Here is a 22,396-nt window from a genome sequence, read left to right on the forward strand (position 1 = left end):
CCTCTGTCCATGGAATTCTCTAGGCAAGAATACTGGAATGTTGTTATGTGCTTCTCCAGGGGATCTTCCTGACTCAGGAATCAAACCCGAGTCTCCTGTGTTGCAGGTGGATTCTTTACCAACTGAGCCACCAGAGAAGGTGTATATGTGTGTGTGTGTGTGTGTGTGTGTGTATGTGTGTGTGTGGAATTCAATTGTTAGTTCCTTTTCTTCATAAATAAATGAAAGTAGAGAGGAAAAGCAGTTCTTCCCTTAATTGAATTAGGTGTATCATGTCAAGCTCTGACACTATATTGCCATATTTTAAATATATACATAAATCTATACAACCTCATTAACTGCCAGTTTAATAAGCTGTAACAGAAATTCAGGCCTCAGATCTCTCTGCTCTTTAAGTAAATAGTCAATGTCCCCCATCACATTGGCTTATATAGAATTTGTCACTGCTATATTATTTGACTTCATTTTTAAATGGGGAATATCAACTCTGGTATTTGACAAATATTCCTGTTCTTATTCATCATTCTAGGATAAACACCAAAAAAAGAGAAAATGTTCCCTGGTGAAAGAGGTGTAGATCGCTCAAATACTCCTGTTTAGGTCACCTTGGAAGTTTCAAGTAAGGAAACAATGGCACAAAGTGATCCATGAAGATATTTTTTTTCCTTCAGTTTTTAAGGCAAGCAACATATAAAGGAAATTGTTTGAGTTGGTATAATCCATTCTAAGAAGCTATGTTATTCAGTCGGAGACAAGCATGTGGAATTCCCATGTTATTCCATTTCAACTATGTGCCAGATTTCCATAAAATCAAATAGGGAGAGAGAATGCCTTACGTAACTTTTAAGTAAGTGTTTACAATTATAAAGGTAGAGTCAACATCCATGGCTAAAACTTTAGCGAATTTCCTTACACAAAGTAATAGCAGTGTTATTTGTACAAATAAGAAGAGTAAAATGAGAAGGAGAAGTACTGTTACTACTTTTATGCTAACTAATCAAGCATCCTTTGAACTGAGTCACGCTAGGCTCTTTACCATTTTTGTGTGTGTGTCATTCCTTCCCACACCCACCCCTAAATCAATTAGGGTAATCAAAAATGCCTAACTTATACATAAGGTAGCTGAGGCTTGCGGAAGTTTAGTAACTTGGCCAAGGACATATGTATAATCCCAGGTGGCAAAAGTAGACTTAGATTCAGGTAACCTAAAGGCAAGCATCCCAGGCGGCTCAGGGGTAAAGAATTTGCCTGCCAAAGCAGGAGACTCAGGAGATGCGAATTTGATCCCTGGGTTGAAGCAGCCTGTGGGGCTGCAGTCTATGAGATCACAAAGAGTCGGACGTGACTAAGCGACTGAGCCCACAGGCACACACAAGCGAAAGGCAGAGCTTAGGCTCCTGGGGAGTCTGGAATGTACATTTACATCCAGTGAGTTGTAAGAACTAGTACCCAGTATCATTAGGGTCACAAAACTTAGAGTCATGGTTTCAGGTGTATTGGTATCTATGTATGTGATGTGTGTGCTTGTATTTGTTATGTCCAAGCACGATGTAGGTATTAGGTCTACGGAAGGCCCTAGGAAGTTTATATGTGTGCATTCGTAGTAGTCTTTCATTTTTTTTGAAACACAATGCATGTACCTCTTTCTTCATCAAGACAAACCTTTACCTAATAGATTAATATACACACAAAGACAATTCGTCAAGAAGAACACATTGATCCAGTGCAACAGTCATCTGTTAGGACATTTTGCTTAAATGCAAACAAAGCCAGCGCAGCACTCCAGCACTTCTGTCACTGCAGACCGCCTACCCACCCTTCTCTAATCTGTTCTGTGTGTCCCCCACCCACTCACTCTACCCTACTAGGTGTAGAGTTTATCTGTGGGACTCCTTTGCACTCTGGCTTCCCACTGGCCTCAGTCTGTTGGGAGCCATGGCAGAAGATTAAGGGAGAGAAGAAGAAAGTGAGATCACAATATTTATTCCTTTTCCAAAGAATCACCTCTAACTTGTTGTTTCTGAATTAAATGAAAGCTTCTCCCAAGTTTGCCCTTAATATAGGCTTTTCTTCTTTCAGCTTACCTCAACCCTGTCTATTCAATTTTTTGTTTTACCTAAGGATGGTTAAACCCTCAAGGTGATGCCTTATCCTTTGTAGCATAACTTAGACTTTTCTACATATGTTTCAATACTGTCTTTATCAATACATTCTCAAAATCCTGTAATTTCCTTTTCCCAGTTAATTCTTTCTAGTATGCTAACACATATTTATATGTACATAACATCTATTTCTGCTTTATTGACTATGCCAAAGCCTTTGACTGTGTGGATCACAACAAACTGTAAAAATTCTGAAAGAGATGGGAATACCAGACCACCTGATCTGCCTCGTGAGAAATTTGTATGCAGGTCAGGAAGCAACAGTTAGAACTGGACATGGAACAACAGACTGGTTCCAAATAGGAAAAGGAGTTCATCAAGGCTGTATATTGTCACCCTGTTTATTTAACTTATATGCAGAGTACATCATGAGAAACGCTGGACTGGAAGAAACACAAACTGGAATCAAGATTGCCGGGAGAAATATCAATAACCTCAGATATGCACATGACACCACCCTTATGGCAGAAAGTGAAGAGGAACTCGAAAGCCTATTGATGAAGGTGAAAGTGGAGAGTGAAAAACTTGGCTTAAAACTCAACATTCAGAAAACAAAGATCATGGCATCCGGTCCCATCACTTCATGGGAAATAGATGGGGAAACAGTGGAAACAGTGTCAGACTTTATTTTTCTGGGCTCCAAAATCACTACAGATGGTGACTGCAGCCATGAAATTAAAAGTCGCTTACTCCTTGGAAGGAAACTTATGACCAACCTAGATAGCATATTCAAAAGCAGAGACATTACTTTGCCAACAAAGGCTCATCTAGTCTCCTTGGAAGGAAAGTTATGACCAACCTAGATAGCATATTCAGAAGCAGAGACATTACTTTGCCAACAAAGGTTCGTCTAGTCAAGGCTATGGTTTTTCCTGTGGTCATGTATGGATGTGAGAGTTGGACTGTGAAGAAGGCTGAGCACTGAAGAATTGATGCTTTTGAACTGTGGTGTTGGAGAAGACTCTTGAGAGTCACTTGGACTGCAAGGAGATCCAACCAGTCCATTTTGAAGGAGATCAGCCCTGGGATTTCTTTGGAAGGAATGGTGCTAAAGCTGAAACTCCAGTACTTTGGCCACCTCATGCGAAGAGTTGACTCATTGGAAAAGACTCTGATGCTGGGAGGGATTGGGGGCAGGAGGAGAAGGGGACGGCAGAGGATGAGATGGCTGGATGGCATCACTGACTCGATGGACGTGAGTCTGAGTGAACTCTGGTTGTTGGTGATGGACAGGGAGGCCTGGCGTGCTGCGATTCATGGGGTCGCAAAGAGTCGGACACAACTGAGCGACTGATCTGATCTGATACATATATGTACAAACATATATATGTATGGGAGACCTGGGTTCAATCCCTGCATTGGGAAGATCCCCTGGAGAAGGAAAAGGCTACTCACTCCAGTATTCTGGCCTGGAGAATTGCATAAACTGCATAGTCCATGGGGTCACAAAGAGTCAGACGTGACTGAGTGACTTTCACTTTCACCTGTACATATATATATATATATATATATATATATATATATATATATATATATAATGTAAAAGAACTTCTTGTTTTACTCCTTAGAGAAAATTCCTATAATAAAATAAGCATATATTAAGCACTCATCTACATATATTTTTAAAAATACAGTTAATAAACTCAAATCTGGAGGAATTGAGAGTGTGGTCATTCAGGTACAGTCCTCTCACTGAACAATGGAGAAGCCTCTCCTAGGTCTTAGTGTATGGCAATACCTAGATATGACCACGACTGTGACCTTTGAAATTCTTGGAGATTGATGTTTTTTCCACTGTATCTTGCTCCTGTGCATTGCACATATTTGTACAATTCAGATTTTCATCATTCTAGCCATGAAGTTTTATTGCTGTAGTCAATGTATTTTTTCACAGAAAACATTACAGTCTTTTTAAAAAATATCATGTGATTCTTTTTTGTTTCCAAACACAATAAATAATATAGTGTAAAGTATAAATAAATAGCTTCATTTAAAATGCCACTTTCAAAATTATTCTACTTTTGTTCCACTGTGGAAAGAATTTAAGTCAGAGCAACAATGAGTTGACTATAAAGAATATCCCATTTGACAGGTATAAGCTCTGAAGTACAAATATATTTAGAGTCATTCTTAGACATGCCCTGTTTCTCTTCAGTGACCAAATTGATTGTCCTTGACAAATTAGCCTGCTCAGGCACAAAATAGAACCAGTATCACAGTGTCTGAGGATTTTTTTCTGGCTAGTTACAAAGCTGATCAGATGTAAACCATCTTTCTGACTAAAATAACTAGAAAGACACTTACTCATGAGGATCTTTTTTGCATTACACAAGTCATGGAAGATCACAAATATAGTCCTTTGCTCTCTATGCTAGCATTTTGTGGTATTTTAAGATAATACTTTGGCCATCTGATGCAAAGAGCTGACTCATTGGAAAATACTCTGATGCTGGGAAAGATTGAGGGCAGGAGGAGAAGGGGACGACAGAGGATGAGATGGCTGGATGGCATCACTGACTCAATGGACATGGGTTTGGGTGGACTCCAGGAGCTGGTGATGGACAGGGAGGCCTGGCGTGCTGTGGTTCATGGGGTCACAGAGTCAGACATTTTTCACCATTGAGGATAATGTTTGCTGTGGGTTTGTCATATATAGCTTTTATTATGTTGAGGTATATTCCTTCTATTCCTGCTTTCTGGAGTTTTTATCATAAATGGATGTTGAATTTTGTCAAAGGCTTTCTCTGTATCTATTGAGATAATCATATGGCTTTTATTTTTCAATTTGTTAATTTGGTGTATTACATTGACTGACTTGCGGATATTGAAGAATACTTGCATCCCTGGGATAAAGCCCACTTGGTCATGGTGTATGATCTTTTTAATGTGTTGTTGGATTCTGATTGCTAGAATTTTGTTAAGGATTTTTGCATCTATGTTCATCAGTGATATTGGATTGTAATTTTATTTTTTTGTGGCATCTTTGTCAGGTTCTGGTATTAGGGTGATGGTGGCCTCATAGACTGAGTTTGGAAGTTTACCTTCCTCTGCACAGATGTATAGAACAGTCTTTTGGACTCTGTGGGAGAGGGAGAGGGTGGGATGATTTGGGAGAATGGCATTGAAACATGTATAATATCATATAAGAAACAAATCACCAGTCCAGGTTCGATGCAGGATACAGGCTGCTTGGGGCTGGTGCACTGGGATGAACCAGAGGGATGGTATGGGGAGGGAGGTGGGAGGGGGGTTCAGGATGAGGAACACGTGTACACCTGTGGCAGATTAATGTTGATGTATGGCAAAACCAATACAATATTGTAAAGTAATTAGCCTCCAATTAAAATAAATAAATTTAAATTTAAAAAATTTTTAAAAAAGAGTCGGACATGACTAAACGACTGAACTGAACTGAAGATAATATTAATCATCTGTTTATTATGTATTGTTTTAGAATTCACTAAGTGCTTCTGTACATATGGAAAATCCAGTCAGAAATAATCCTTGTTGAAACAACATTCTATTTGGGGGTGGAGGGGCTGTGTTCCTCTTTGTCCCCTTCTTAGCACCTGAATTTTGACTTAGTATTCACATATGCTTCTCACTCTCTGTTAGTACCTGTGCTACTGGAGGGGTTCTTTAATTTGTAGCATTATAAAGATAACAAAATTATAAACTGAAAATGCCTTAATTTACACTTCAGAATGAGACAGAGCTTACCATACCCTTAGTGTTGCACAGTTATAAATTTCAAAATTTTAATATTATCCAATTTTCTGATATTAAAGTTTAATTCCTCCTCTACTAAAGGACAAGTGAAAAAAAAAATTTTTTAAATATGGCCCAAAACTGTACAGTGTGGTCTTAATGCCCTTGTCCATATTCTTCTGTCATCTTTCTGTTCCCCATCACTTTCTTTCCCCATACCATGTGTGTTTTTACTGGTCATATTAAAAACCTTCATTTCTACTAGAAATATAATCTTAACCTCTACTGCCATTTATAGATGTCTGCGTTCAATAGGGTATTTAGTCAACTAGTTTCTGTGAATGTTTGCTGCTTCAATTAATTTAGCAAAATGCCTTTTTCTTACTTTTCATTCAGGTTAAGGCTTATGTCCTTAATTTAATTGCTTTCTCTTGACTTGTGGTTTATTCAGGATATAAGCATGCCTCATTTTATTGTACTTCTCTTTAGTATAATATTATAATTCTCAGATAGTACATTTTTGCAAATTGAAGGTATGTGGCAACCTGGCCTCAAGCATGTCTATAAACACCACTTTCCAATAGAATTTGCTCACCTTGTGTTTCTGTGTCACATTTGGTAATTCTCTCAGTATCTTCAACTTTTATTATTATTATTATTATATCTGTTATGGTGATCTGTGATCAGTGATATTTTATGTTACCATTGCAAAAATATCATGACTCACTGAAGGCTTAGAGGATTGCCTTAGACTCAGCAATTATTTTTTTTTAGCAATACAGTCTTTTGAATTAATATATGTACTTTTTTTTAAGACATAGTGCTATTGTATAGTGTAAATTACAATATACTGCATTATAATGTAAACATAGTTTTTATATGCACTGGGAAACCAAAAAAAAATTGTGAGACTAGCTTTGTTGTATTATTTGCTCTATTGTGGAAGTCTGGAACTGAAATCATGGTATCTCCATAATGTGCCTATATTATGCTGTATAGCAGAGCAGAGTCATACTCAGAATGCTGTCCAAGTTGAAGGATGAATATTCAACAATAATAACAGCAAATCTTAAATGCCATAATACTTTCTATAAACCATCTGTTAATATCTGTCTTTTACTTTTTCACTCTGACACTCACACTCAGTTTACCACTACACTGTGGTAGTCAGTCAGATTTGTATCTGCTTATTTGTTTGTTGTTTCTTGTGTCATCATTAAATGTTAATATTGAATATAATTCTAGTGTATTTTATATATATATATATATATATATATATTTGTTCTTATAATGTTATATTGATGAAATCAATCCCATATAAAATAGAGGAAAAACAGAAAAACCAAAAAAACCCTGAAGTCTAAAGAACTGAGATGCATTTCTAAGACCTGTGGATTTGAGTTCTCAATAGCCATCCCTACTTCTTGCTCGTTGACACATCCCTGGTTTATTTAGGCCATAATTAGTATGTTCTGACCTAGGAATGATAGACTCTACCCAACCTGCAATCACTTATTAGTGGTCTCCAACTTTAGTGGGCATCAAAATCACTGGGAGAACCAGTTAAAACAAACACAGATCTCTGGTTCTCACATCCAAAGAGTCATTAATCTGTACTGTTTTCTAAAAATGTATCCTTTTGATCAGTTTGGTCTAAAGACATGTATCTTACTCACATCTAGTTAATAAGAAATACAAATTAGTTGGCTAGGGAAGATATCCCCTATTTATATAGAAAATACATTATTTTAGAGGTATAGAGATCATCTTTAGCAAACCAAATCTCAAGGTAAGAATCATAAAGATGTAAAGCCATTACTATTAGGATGATGCAAGAGAAAGTTTGGAAGAAATAGGGTCTTGGATAATACCTTTCAACTCTGTATTCTTCTCTCAGTACCTTCCTTGCAATTTTTATTTTAATTAAAACAGTGTTGTTCAGTCATTAAGGCATGCCTGACTCTTCGTGACCACATAGACTACAGCACACCAGGCTTCTTTGTCCTTCTCTCCCAGAGTTTGCTCAAATTCATGTCCATTGAGTCAGTGATGCTACCTAACCATCTCATCCTCTGCTGCCCCTTCTCCTCTAGCCTTTAATCTTTCTCAGCATCAGGGTCTTTTCCAATGAGTTGGCTCTTCACATGAGGTGCCCAAAGTATTGGAGTTTTAGCATCAGTCCTTTCAATGAATATTCAGGGTTCATTTCCTTAAGGATTGACTGGTTTGATCTCCTTGCAGTCCAAGGGGACTCTCAAGAGTCTTTTCCAGCATCACAGTTCAAAAGCATCAGTTTTTTGGCACGCAGCCTCTTTATGGTACAACTCTCACATCCATCCATGACAGTAGTAGGGAGAACCATAGCTTTGACTATAAAGACCTTTTTTGGTAAAGTGATGCTTCTGATTTTTAATATACTGTCTGGTTTGTCATAGCTTTCCACCCAAGGAGCAAGCATCTTTTAATTTCATAGCTTCAGTCATCACAGTGATTTTTGAGCCCAACAAACTAAAGTCTGTCACTACTTCCACTTTTTCTCCATCTTTTTGCCATGAAGTGATCCTTCATGGATCACTGACTTGTCATGGCGAAGGAAGTTGCATAATAACTCAGTGAAGCGATGAGTCATACGGTGTAAAGCCAGCCAAGATGGACATGTCATAGTGAAAAGTTCTCACAAAATGTAATCCACTGGAGGAGGGGATGGCAAACCACTCCAGTATTCTTGTGAGAACCCATGAACAGTATTAACACAAATTCAGTTCAGTTCATTTCAGTCACTCAGTCATATCTGACTCTTTGTGACCCGGTGAACTTCAGCACACCAGGCTTCCCTGTCCATCACCAACTCCCAGAGTTTACTCAAACTCAAGACCATCAAGTCAGTGATAGCATCCAACCATCTCCTCCTCTGTTGTCCCCTTCTCATCCTGCCTTCAATCTTTCCCAGCATCAGGATCTTTTCTAGTGAGTCAGTTCTTCACATCAGGTGGCCAAAGTATTGGAGTTTCAGCTTCAGCATCAGTCCTTCCAATGAATATTCAGGGCTGATTTCCTTTAGGATAGACTGGTTGGATCTCCTTGCAGTACAAGGGACTCTAAAGAGTCTTCTCTAACACCACAGTTCAAAAGCATCAATTCTTAGGTTATTAGCTTTCTCTCCCATCCATACATGGCTACGGGAAAAACCATAGCTTTGACTAGACAGACCTTTGTTGGCAAAGTAATGTCTCTGCTTTTTAACATACTGTCTAGTTTTGTCATAGCTTTTCTCCCAAGGAGCAAGTATTTTTTTCATGGCTGCAGTCACCATCTGCAGTGATTTTGGAGCCCCCAAAATAAAGTTTCTTACTGTTTCCACTGTGTCTCCATCTATTTTCCATGAAGTGATTGAACTGGATTAAAACAAGTAATCTCAGATTAATTTAAACTGAAGCTAGTTAGAAATTCACTGACTTTCTACCTCAACTGATATGGACTATCAATAGTTTTAAGGCAGCAGAGATTTCAAATTTGGTTTAGCCAACTTTTGTTTAAATTTAGTATCCAATAAATTCATCCTTTCCCTTCCCTCATGGGTTATGTGGTACTACCAATGACTCATCTACTGATTTTGCTGCTTATTTTTCCTCAGAAAGGAATTCCAAATGCTGCTTCTGATATTGAGATACATTAGTGAAGTGAAAGGTGTTTAGTCACGTCTGACTCTTCCCTTCCCTCATGGGTTATGTGGTACTACCAATGACTCATCTACTGATTTTGTTGCTTATTTTTCCTCAGAAAGGAATTCCAAATGCTGCTTCTGATATTGAGATACATTAGTGAAGTGAAAGGTGTTTAGTCACGTCTGACTCTTTGCAAACCCATGGACTATACAGTCCATGGAATTGTTTTTGGGCCAGAATACTGGAGTGGGTAGCCTTTCCCTTTTCCAGGGAGTCTTCCCAACTCAGGGATCCCACATTGCAGGCAGATTCTTTACCAGCTGAGCCACAAGGGAAGCCCAAGAATACTGGAGTGGGTAGCCTATCCCTTTGCCAAGGTATCTTCCCAACACAGGAATCGAACTGGGGTCTCCTGCATTTCCGGCAGATTCTTTACCAACTGAGCTATCAGGGAAGCCCTATATGCCAAAATAGAAAAGGCAACTTGTAAGCAGTAGGCATCATTATTTAAAAAGGAAAAAAATCTGAATATTAAAATGTCAGAATAGAGTTTTGTGATGAATTAAACATGGGAATGCATTTAAAATCTCTAAATCATGGCAACACAGCTATTTATGTGCTATTGTGTACTCTCGGAAAACATATTCCAGCTGTTCTAGAAAGCATTACAACAACCTAACCTGGCAAAGAACCCTGATCCTGAGCATGTTTTACTCCAGGCCATTGCCTAACATATGGATGGAAATTCCTACAGACATCAGCCCAAGCATGAATGCACAAACAAGCTAAGTCAGGCATGGCTCCACTTGACTCAGTGACTTGGCATAATGCAGTAAGTGTTGTGCAGTTAACACTTCTGTATAGTATCTTTGAAATCTTTCCTTGTCACACAATTCCAAGACACAAAGAATCATAATATTTTAACTGATTTTTTAAACAATTATTTATGTTGTCAATATATAATCAGGAAAACAAAGCCTGTATTTTATGATTCTTAGAGTAATTTCACTTTCACCCTCTTATTTGAATTTTGAAACAATTCTGTGTACAATTAGTGTGACAGAAAAATCTGTACTTTACAGCTAAAGATATTAGGAATTTGAACATTGAAATATGGGGAAAGAATTTTCAAGGTCATTTGTCCCCTCTTATGGATGAATTTTGTATTTGAACAGAGGACTCTCTGGCCACTGGTCCAAAGCCTTTGTTTAGGGACATGAGTGTGGTCACTAGTCAATCAGTGCTAGAATTAAAACTAAAAGTTATATCGGCTGACATCCAGTGAAGTATGTTTCCAGTAGGTTATAATCCTTATTGTATGAAACTGATACTATGTTCTTTCTTCTTGATTCCAAGTTTCCAAGTTTAAAAATAAATTGACTCAGAACTTTGGATCCAGAGGCTTCCTATGCCATGCCCTCAATGTATAATTAATATCCCTGTGAATTACTACAGTGGTAAAGATAAAGGTGCTTGTATCCAAAGGTCTGTGATATCCCTGGGTGAGACCAACAGGGCAGTAACATGTATCATAATAAAAAAACATATGGATTGTCATATGATGTCTGTTAAATTAAAAGACTGTCCTTGACAAATCAGAGGAAATATAAAACAGGTAGAATTTTCTGGCAATTTGGGTTTAAAATATAGAATTGGAAATGTAATAGAACAATTGGATCACCTCTTTATAAATAGATAAACAGATAGATAGATAGATAGATTAACTGTTAGAGAAAAAGTAAATGATGGACAGTTGCTGTGGTGATTCCATTATAGATTTTGATTGAGATACAAAGATTACAGAGAAAGCATTTGCTTGTCATGATTTTTCCAAGTTAAAGAAAAAAAAAAAACTCTCTATGTTTATAGAAAAGCTATGACAAACCTAGACAGTATATTTAAAAAGCAGAGACATTAGTTTGCAAACAAAAGTCTGTCTAGTTATAGCTATGGTTTTTCCAGTAGTCATGGATGTGAGAGTTGAGCTATAAAGAAAGTTGAGCACTGAAGAACTGATGCTTTTAAACTGTGGTGTTGGAGAAGATTCTTGAGAGTCCCTTGGACTGCAAGGAGATCCAACCAGTCCATCCTAAAGGAAATCAGTTATGAATATTCACTAGAAGGACTGATGCTGAAGCTGAAACTCCAATACTTTGGTCACCTGATGTGAAGAGTTGACTCATTGGAAAAGACCCTGAAGCTGGGAAAGATTGAATGCAAGAGGAGAAGGGGATGGCAGAGGATGAGATGGTTGGATGGCATCACCAACTTGATGGACATGAGTTTGAGCAACCTCCAGGACTTGGTGATGGACAGGGAAACCTGGCATGCTGCAGTCCATGGGGTCATAAAGAGTTGGACATGACTGAGCAACTAGATTGAAAACTGAAATATTTATTTATATATATATATATATATTATATATAATAAAACAGGGCTGTTTCTCTTGCCATATGCAGATGACACCACCCTTATGGCAGAAAGTGAAGAGGAACTCAAAAGCCTCTTGATGAAAGTGAAAGTGGAGAGTGAAAAAGTTGACTTAAAGTTCAACATTCAGAAAATGAAGATCATGGCATCCGGTCCCATCACTTCCTGGGAAATAGATGGGGAAACATGGGAAACAGTGTCAGACTTTATTTTTCTGAGCTCCAATATCACTACAGATGGTGACTGCAGCCATGAAATTAAAAGACGCTTACTTCTTGGAAGGAAAGTTATGACCAACCTAGACAGCATATTCAAAAGCAGAGACATTACTTTGCCAACAAAGGTTCATCTAGTCAAGGCTATGGTTTTTCCTGTGGTCAGGTATGGATGTGAGAGTTGGACTGTGAAGAAGGCTGAGCGCTGAAGAATTGATGCTTTTGAACTGTGGTGTTGGAGAAGACTCTTGAGAGTTCCTTGGACTGCAAGGAGATCCTACCAGTCCATTCTGAAGGAGATCAGCCCTGGGATTTCTTTGGAAGGAATGATGCTAAAGCTGAAACTCCAATACTTTGGCCACCTCATGCGAAGAGTTGACTCATTGGAAAAGACTCTGATGCCGGGAGGGGTTGGGGGCAAGAGGAGAAGGGGACAACAGAGGATGAGATGGCTGGATGGCATCACTGACTCGATGGACGTGAGTCTCAGTGAACTCCGGGAGTTGGTGATGGACAGGGAGGCCTGGCGTGCTGCAATTCATGGAGTTGCAAAGAGTAGGACACGACTGAGCGACTGATCTGATCTGATCTGATATACATATCAATTATCCATTCATTTATCCATCCATCTCTGTAACTACATGTGTCTGTGTGCATATAGACATGGAAACAAGTCTTTTATTATAATACATTATCACCTGGGTTGTGAAGCAGCCCACTACCTTTTACAAATATTAATGCAAACAGCATTCACTGAGTTCCTCCTTTGTAAAAGGCCCTGAGAGAGTCATATGGAGTATGCAAAGATGACTAATATATTGCTCATGTCTCTATTAGAGGGTTGATCATTTTGTTGCAAACATATCGGTGTCCCTACTAGACAGTGTAGAGAAAAAGAAGTAGCTGAGATGGGGAAATCAGAGACCATAATTGATTGTTCTTTGTTCCATGGCTTCTGAGAAGAAGCGTGATGAATGATGTACATTTTATTTTGATCTGTCCACAGTCTTGTTCTCACTGTCAGGATTAGGAGAGACATATCAGAAGTCAAACAGAGCAAACATGGTAGTCTCTTTCTGAGTTATACAGACCTTTAAATTAAATGTCCCATGACAGGATAAGCAAATAATTTCAGGGCAAATTCCAGCATTGCTAGTCCTATTTTTCTAGTGTTGGATAAATAAGAACGCAAATTGTGTTTACGAACTACACCTTGTGCAATACTTTTCTTATACATAATATAATTGATAATATGTATTTTCAACTCATATTATCTGGCCTCATTAATTTTGTAAATCATTCAGAAAAGATGAATTTTTGGTTGCGTGGGAAGAGTGTTTGCTGTTCACAAGCAATTTTGTGAACCTGAACTTAATTTTTTTGCCAATATGACAGAAATGAACAAGAACCATAATGAAAACTATGTTTGTATATAAACACACACATTTATGCATATATGTGTACATTTTATCTTACTAAGATGACAAGAAGCAGATAAAAATCATGACTAAATATATATATTTGTGTATAAACACACCCTCATACACACACAAACACATACAGAGCCTTTTTTCTCTTTAGAAGTGACAGTGTTGTCAAGATATAACTTTTAAAATACTGTGTTTTCACTGACAGTTAAAGGCACTAAGATTCTGTTTCTAAAGGTATCTCATTGAGTTTGGTATCTGTGACCCTGGTGACATATCTGTTAAAACACTCAAAAAAAACAGAAAAAAAATTGACATAAATGTATTGGCTTATATAATGGAATTGTTGAGTTTTTCATGAATTGAAACCCAGCTGGATTCATGGTTCAAATGGTGACAAGTGTCAAGTAAGTTCCCACTTTTAGCTGCCTTCCTTTCTGCATCTTTAGTCTTTTTAGTCACATAGTAGCTGGATGGAAGGAACACTCCTAACATACTCATAGAGTCAGCTGCATATGGGAAGAGGAAATTTCTTTCTCTGAAAGGCAAACATCTGTTGATTTCATTGGTTTAATTTGGACAAAAGCTTATACCTAAACTCTAAGGGAAAGGAAGTTTCTGATTGGTCAGGCCTCAGTCTGTTTACGAGGATCCTGCTGCCTGACTTAAACCCTGGCTTCCTTGATAACTATGATACCTTGATAACTTGATACATTGATAACCTATGATGTCTTGATGACTTGATAACAATGATAACCTATGATATACTGATTATATTGATAACTACATTGCCTTGAACAAGTTACTAAAACTTTTTGCTTGCAGTTTGTATCTTTAACAAGTAAATAGTAATAGTACCTGACTAACATTGTTTCATAAAAAGAGTGTTTGCTTCATAGGAATAATCTAGAATACCTGATGCAAGGGTCTTGAATAAGCATGTCATTATTATCACAGGTGAGCTCTACCTCATAAAACGTTCATGTAAAGTGGAGGATGAATGGATGTCTAAAATGAAATCGAGTAATTTTTTCTAAGGTAAATACACAGTGTTGCTGCTAAGTCGCTTCAGTTGTGTCCGCCTCTGTGTGACCCCATAGACGGCAGCCCACCAGGCTCCCCCGTCCCTGGGATTCTCCAGGCAAGAACACTGGAGTGGGTTGCCATTTCCTTCTCCAATGTATGAAGTGAAAGGTGAAAGTGAAGTCGCTCAGTCGTGTCCGACTCTTCTCGATCCCATGGACTGCAGCCTACCAGGCTCTTCGTCCATGGGATTTTCCAGGCAAGAGTACTGGAGTGGGGTGCCATTGCTTAAGTCACACCAAAATATATACCTACATATGGGGTTGAGTAGCCAGTGCTTGTTCACTGTGGGGAAATGTCATTACTTGTCACTGCAGAGCCCAAGGTGACCTTGAGAAATCACTTCTCAAGGTTGCCTTGGTAAAGACTTTTAGACTCATTTCCTTAAGCCATCTTCCCTTGACCTCAACATTTTCATCTTTATGCTAAGTTTGAATTCCCTGGTGGCTCAGATGGTAAAGAATCTGCTTGAAATTCAGGAGACGCAAGTTTGATCCTGGAGAAAGGAATCGTTACCAACTCCAGTGTTCTTGCCTGGAGGATTCCATGGACAGAAGAGTCTGGTGGGCAACAGTCTATGGGGCCACAATGAATTGGATATGACAGAGCACACACGCACACACCCATACAGACACACACACACACATCTATATAAAACTTAGTCAGTTTGGTGTGTCCCAGAAACTAACACAACATTGTAAATCAACTGTTCTTCAAAAAAAAAAAAAAATCAGAAATGTCAGAAGGATAAAAGAGGATTATGGATATATACCCAAAAGGGCCCTCCTAGGATCACACACAACTGTGTGTCAGGAGAATGTGCATGTATTGTTCCTACTCAGAAACAATCAGAGTAAGATGGGGGGGAGATGTGACGCAGTTCCCAGGCCATACAAAAACCTATCAACAAAGAGTGGAATCCTCATTGGCACAACTGAATCTAAGAACAACCTCTAAGTGAAAATGTCCGTCTTGAGTGTTCATTGGAAGGACTGATGTTGAAGCTGAAACTCCAATACTTTGCCCACCTAATGTGACGAGCTGACTCATTTGAAAAGATCCTGGTACTGGGAAAGACTGGGGGCAGGAGGAGAAGGGGACGACAGAGGATGAGATGGCTGGATGGCATCACTGACTCAATGGACATGAGTTTGGGTGAACTCCGGGAGTTGGTGATGGACAGGGAGGCCTGGCATGCTGCAGTTTATGGGATCGCAAAGAGTTGGACACGACTGAGCGACTGAACTGAACTGAACTGAATGTAAATAAATTTTGCACATCCTTCATTCCTTCAAAAAAAAAAAAGTAAAAATAAATTTTTGAAAAAGAAGTAAAAAAAAAAAGAAAATGACAAAAAAGGGAATTTCACGGGCCTCCTCTCCCTCCACGGGTCGGGGGTGAGGGTGGGGCGGGCGGATTAGTCAAAGATTCTCAAAATCAAGCTTGGCATTAACTCTGGCAAGAAAAACATTTACAGCAACCAAGGAAACACCAAGTCAAAAATAAGATGACTGAAACATGGTAGCAGAGCTTTGTGGCATTTTAACATACCCTTGCCTCAGATAGCAATTTAGATCAACATCAAAAAAAAAAAAAAAAAAAAGAAGCCCTAGTAAAGGTAATTATATAGGTAATTATAAAAGTTTCATTTTATAGTTTCCCTTTCAACTGATTTAAACAGTAATTAAAGTAAACAATATATGTTATAGAACTGTAATAATGAAGAGTAAGAGCACAAAGGACGTGAGTGGGAAAAAAGATGATTTGGAATAAGGAAGTGGGAGAGTCAATTCCTAGGCAGGTTGATAAGAGGTCTGGGGGTCCCCAAGGAGAGAGGGGTCTGGAATTCTCAAGGAGGAGAAAAGGACAAACATTCCCCCCCCCACCCCACCCCCTACATTCCTTAGGATTATATAACAATAATGTATCCTATTTGAGGACAGTTTCTGGAAAAAACCTTCTGGCCAATCCTGTTATCTTAAAATGTAAATTATGGGAGTGGGTCTAGTAAGGTCTTTACAACCTCCAGACATTCTTTTGATTCACTGTAATAACTAATTGAAAGTATATAACTCTGTTGCTAACACTACTGAGGGGGCCCTTTAGATGTCTATGTCAGAAGCTTTCTCTATCCCTTTTATTCTTTAATAAAACTTCATTAACAAAAGGTCTGAGTGATCAAACCTCCACTCCAGCCCTGGATTGAATTATTCTCCTCTGGAGGCCAAGAATCCTGGCATCTTTCATGGTTCAGCAACAACCTTTCAGAAGTTGAGTTTAGTCGCTCAGTCATATCTGACTTTTGTGACCCCATGAACTGCAGCACACCAGGCCTCCCTGTCCATCACCAACTGCTGGAGTCTACCCAACCCATGTCCATTGAGTCAGTGATGCCATCCAACCATCTCATCCTTTGTCGTCCCCTTCTCCTCCTGCCCTCAATCTTTCCCAGCATCAGGGTCTTTTCCAATGAGTCAGCTCTTCACATCAGGTGGCCAAAGTACTGGAGTTTCACCTTCAACATCAGTCCTTCCAATGAACACCCAGGACTGATCTCCTTTAGGATGGACTGATTGGAACTCCTTGCAGTCCAAGGGACTCCCAAGAATCTTCTCCAACACCACAGTTCAAAAGCGTCAATTCTTCAGTGCTCAGCTTTCTTTATAGACCGTCTCTCACTTCCATACATGACTACTGGAAAAACCATAGCCTTGACTAGATGGACCTTTCTTGACAAAGTAATGTCTCTGCTTTTTAATATGCTGTCTAGGTTGGTCATTACTTGCCTTCCAAGGAGTAAGCATCTTTTAATTTCATGGCTGCAATCACCATCTGCAGTGATTTTGGAGCCCCCAAAAATAAAGTCAGCCACTGTTTCCACTGTTTCCCTATCTATTTCCCATGAAGTTATGGGACCAGATGCCATGATCTTAGTTTTCTGAATGTTGAGCTTTAAGTCAACTTTTTCACTCTCCTCTTTCACTTTCATCAAGAGGTTCTTTAGTTCTTCTTCACTCTCTGCCATAAGGCTGGCGTCATCTGCATATCTGAGGTTATTGATATTTCTCCTGGCAATCTTGATTCCAGCTTGTGCTTCCTCCAGCCCAGTGTTTCTCTTGATGTACTCGGCATGTAAGTTAAATAAGCAGGGTGACAGTATACAGCTTTGACAAGCTCCTTTTCCTATTTGGAACCAGTCTGTTTTTCCATGTCCAGTTCTAACTGTTGCTTCCTGACCTGCATACAGGTTTCTCAAGAGGCACATCAGGTGGTCTGGTATTCCCAACTCTTGAAGTATTTTCCACAGTTTATTGTGATGCACACAGTCAAAGGCTTTGGCATAGTCAATAAGGCAGAAATAGATGTTTTTCTTGAACTCTCTTGCTTTTTCAATGATCCAGCAGATGTTGGCAATTTGATCTCTGGTTCCTCTGCCTTTTCTAAAACCAGCTTGAACATCTGGAAGTTCAGGGTTCACGTATTGCTGAAGCCTGGCTTGGAGAATTTTGAGCATTACTAGCGTGTGAGATGAGTGCAATTGTGTGGTAGTTTGTGCATTCTTTGGCATTGCTTTTCTTTGGGATTAGAATGAAAACTGACCTTTTCCAGTCCTGTGGCCACTGCTGAGTTTTCTAATTTTGCTGACAAATTTTCAGAAGTTAGGCCAGATGAAAACTCAAATTCACATTTTTAAAAAATCAAGCAAGCCAGAAATGGTAAATAAAAGGTTGGTATAAGGAACTCTATAAATACATATGTACTTTCTATTCTTTGCTCATTTTCTTTAAGAAACATAAAATAAGATTGTAAAAGGTAATGATTACAGTAGCTATCTAGTATCTATAAGTAGATATAAACTAGGCAAATAAAAATCATAAGGAAAATTAGAAAGCACTTTCAGATGAATGAAAATGAAATGCATACTTATGAGATGCTGCTAAAGGCGTACTTAGACAGGAATTTATAGTGATAACATCTATATTTAAATACATAAATAAATATATATGTTTCAAATTGGTAACTTAGTCTTTCACCTTAAGATGATAAAGAGAGAAGAGAAAACTCAAAGCATGCCTGAAGAATTAAATAATGAATATAACAAATTGTAAAGGATTTAGAAAATAAATTTAGAAAATCAGTGCAATAAAAATTTGATTCTTTGAAAAGATGAACAAAATCTTGTTCATCAACTGACAAAGGAAAAAAAAATAGAAGATTGAAATTGCTAAAATAACAAAAGGAAGAGGTGACTTCACTGCAAAATTTTAGAAATATAAAAGAATTTATAAGGTACTCTTATAGATAGCTCAAGTGGTAAAGAATTGGCCTGCCAATGCAGGAGACCTAGGAAATACAGGTTGGATCCCTGGGTCAGGAAGATCCCCTGGAGGAGCAAATGGCAACCCAATATTGCCTGGAATATGGCTCCAATATTCTTGCCTGGAATATTGGAGGAGCCTGGTGGGCTGCAGTCCCTGGGGTTGCAAAGAGTCAGACATGACTGAGCATGCAAGCATGTGAGCATAGGAACTTACATGCAAGCAAATTTATAAGTTTTATAGAACAGAAAAATCCCTTGAAAGACACAAGCTACCTAAATTGACTCAAGAGAAATAGTAAACTCTACATATACATATAAGAGGTAAATAAATTCGTAATTTAAAACTGTCCACAAAAGAAAGCCCAAGACCAGATAACTTTACCGATAATGTCTATTGAATTTTAAATGAGATAATCTCTGATTTTAGAGGACAGAAAGTGAAAGTGAAGTCTTTCAGTTGTATCGGACTCTTTGCAACCCTATGGCGTATAGCCCGCCAGACTCCTCTATACATATCCAGGCAAGAATAGTGGAGTGGGTGGCCATTTTCTTCTCCAGGTGATCTTCTGGACTAAGGGATAGAACTTGAGTCTCCTGCATTCAGGCGGACTCTACCATCTGAGCCACAGGAGAACCCCCTGGAGGACAGGTAAATTGACACCAAAACCAGTTTAAGTAAGCATGAGAAAAACAAAACCATAAACTAACATTTTGTTGTAAATAAGTATAAAACACCTCAGCAAAATAATTTTAAAATGAATACAATAATGTATAAAAGTATTATATACCATGACCAAGAGTGTTTTATCCCAGATATACAAAGTTGGTTTAATATCTAAAAGCTAATTAACACAACATACAATATCAACAAATTAAAATATAAGCTAAACAATAATCTCAATATTAGCAGAGAAAAGTATATCCCCAAATCCAAAATGATTCATGCGAAAAATTCTCAACAATTTAGTTATAATAATGAACTCTTGCAACCTGATTAAAGGCACTTGTGGAAAAGCCAGAGCTAACATAATAACCAATGGTGAAAAAACGACTGTCGTTTCCTAAGATTAGGAACAAAGCAGGAATATATGATTTTACCACTTTTTAAAAAATTTTTGTCGTATGTTGGAGTACAGTTGATTTACAATGTTGTGTTAATTTCAGGTGCACAGCAAAGTGATTTAGTTTTACATGTACATTATCTATTCTTTTCTAGGTACTTTTTCTATATAGGTTGTTACGGAGTACTGAGGAGAGTTCCCTGTACCATGGTTCTTTGTTGATTATCTATTTTATATATAGTGTTGTGTATATGTTAAACTCAAACTCCTAATTTGCCACTTTTATTTTACATTATACATGATATTCCGGGACAATTAGGAAACAAAAGTAAATAAATGGCATCCAGATTGGATAAAAATAAATAATTTATCTCTGTTTCTGGATAGCATAATCTTTAATGTAGAATATTGTGAAGAGTTCAGTAAAACACACACACAGAATTAGAACTGATAAGCAAGATGAAAGATATAAGCTCAGTATATAGAAATCAGTTGTGTTTCTATACACAGGAAATGAACAACGAGAAGGTCAACTGAAGAAAACAATGTTCTTTGCAATAAACATCTAAAAAGAATAAAGTACAACACTTAAGGATAAAGAAGTGCTGAAAACTACAAAACATTGGTGGGAAACTAAAGATTTAAATACATGGAAATATATACCACTTTCACAGATTGGAAACCTTAATATTGTTAAGAAGAAGACATACATAAAGCTGATCTACAGATTCAAAGCAATCTGTATTAAACTCCCATCTGGATTTTTGGCAAAAAGTGACAAACTTATCCTAAAATTCATATAGAAATAGAATTGATCTAGAAAGTCAGATTTATCTTGAAAAAGAAGAATAAACTTGGGGGACTCATATTTCCTATTTCAAAACTTATAACAAAGCTACATGATTGATACATTGTCATTCTGGATTAACAATATAGTTATACATTAATAAAATAGAAATGAAAGTCCAGGAAGAAACTCTTAACTTTAGGGTTAATAATTTTTTAGACAATAGTGCCTAGACATTTCAGTGGGGCAAGATTTGTCTTTCAATAATAGTGGCAATTGATTGCTGCTGTTTAGTCGATGAGTTGTGTCTGACTCTTATGTGACCCCATGGACTGCAGCATAGGATTTCCCAGGCAAGAATACTGAAGTGAGTAGCCATTTCCTTCTCTAGAGCAATTGATTATCTATAAATAAAATAACAAATATGACCTCTTCTGCATGCCATATTTAAAAATTAAATCAAGCAGTAATTTAAGCATAAGAGTTAAAATTAAAAGAACTACTACAAGAAAACATTGGAACACATCTTTATGACCTTGGATGAGGTGTTGGTTCTTAGACATGACAGCAAAAGCACGGTTGGTGCAAGAAAAAGAGATAGATGGCTCTGAATCAAAATTAAATACTTTCACACTGTGAACTATAGCATCAAGAATGTGGAAAGACAACTCACAAAATGGAGAAAACATTTGCAAATCATGTATCTTGTGTATATAGTATACACAAAAATAGTTTATGTTATGCTACGTCACTTCAGTCGTGTCTGACTCTTTATGATCCTATAGACTGTAGACCACCAGGGTACTCTGTCCATGGGATTCTCCAGCCAAGAATACTGGAGTGGGTTGCCATGGCCTCCTCTAGGGGATCTTCTCAACCTGGTGATCAAACCCATGTCTCATTATGTCTCCTCCATTGGCAGGCAGGTTCTTTATCATTAGCATCACCTGAGAAGCCCAAAGATAGCTTCCAACTCAAAAATAGATGCATAACCATGTAAAAACTAGGCAGACTATTTGGATAGACATTTCTGTTTAGAAGATATATAATGTCTGAACATGAATGTGAACGTGAAGTTGCTCAGTCACGTCCAACTCTTTGCGACCCCATGGACTGTAGCCTACCAGGCTCCTCTGTCCATGGGATTTTCCAGGCAATAGTACTGGAATGGATTGCCATTTCCTTCTCCAAGGGATCTTCCCAACCCAGGAATCGAACCCGGGTCTCCCGCCTCATAGACAGACACTTTACCGTCTGAGCCACCAGGGAAGTCCATATAATGTCTAAGAAATACATTAAAAGATGCTCAGAATCATTGTTGTTTAAGAAATTCAAATCAAAGCCTTAATATGGTATCACTCCACACTCACTAGGATCATTATAGTTAAAAAAAAAAAAAAAGATAGGTAAAAGAGATGTTTGACTATGATGTGAACAGACTGGAAACCATAAACATTGCCGGTGGGAATGTAAAATGATGCCCATTTGGAAAATATTTTGCCAGTTCCACATAATGTTAATTATTAATTTGCTATAT

This window comes from Bos indicus x Bos taurus, chromosome 18 (genome assembly GCF_003369695.1).
Source record: "Bos indicus x Bos taurus breed Angus x Brahman F1 hybrid chromosome 18, Bos_hybrid_MaternalHap_v2.0, whole genome shotgun sequence".
Lineage (NCBI taxonomy): Eukaryota > Metazoa > Chordata > Mammalia > Artiodactyla > Bovidae > Bos > Bos indicus x Bos taurus.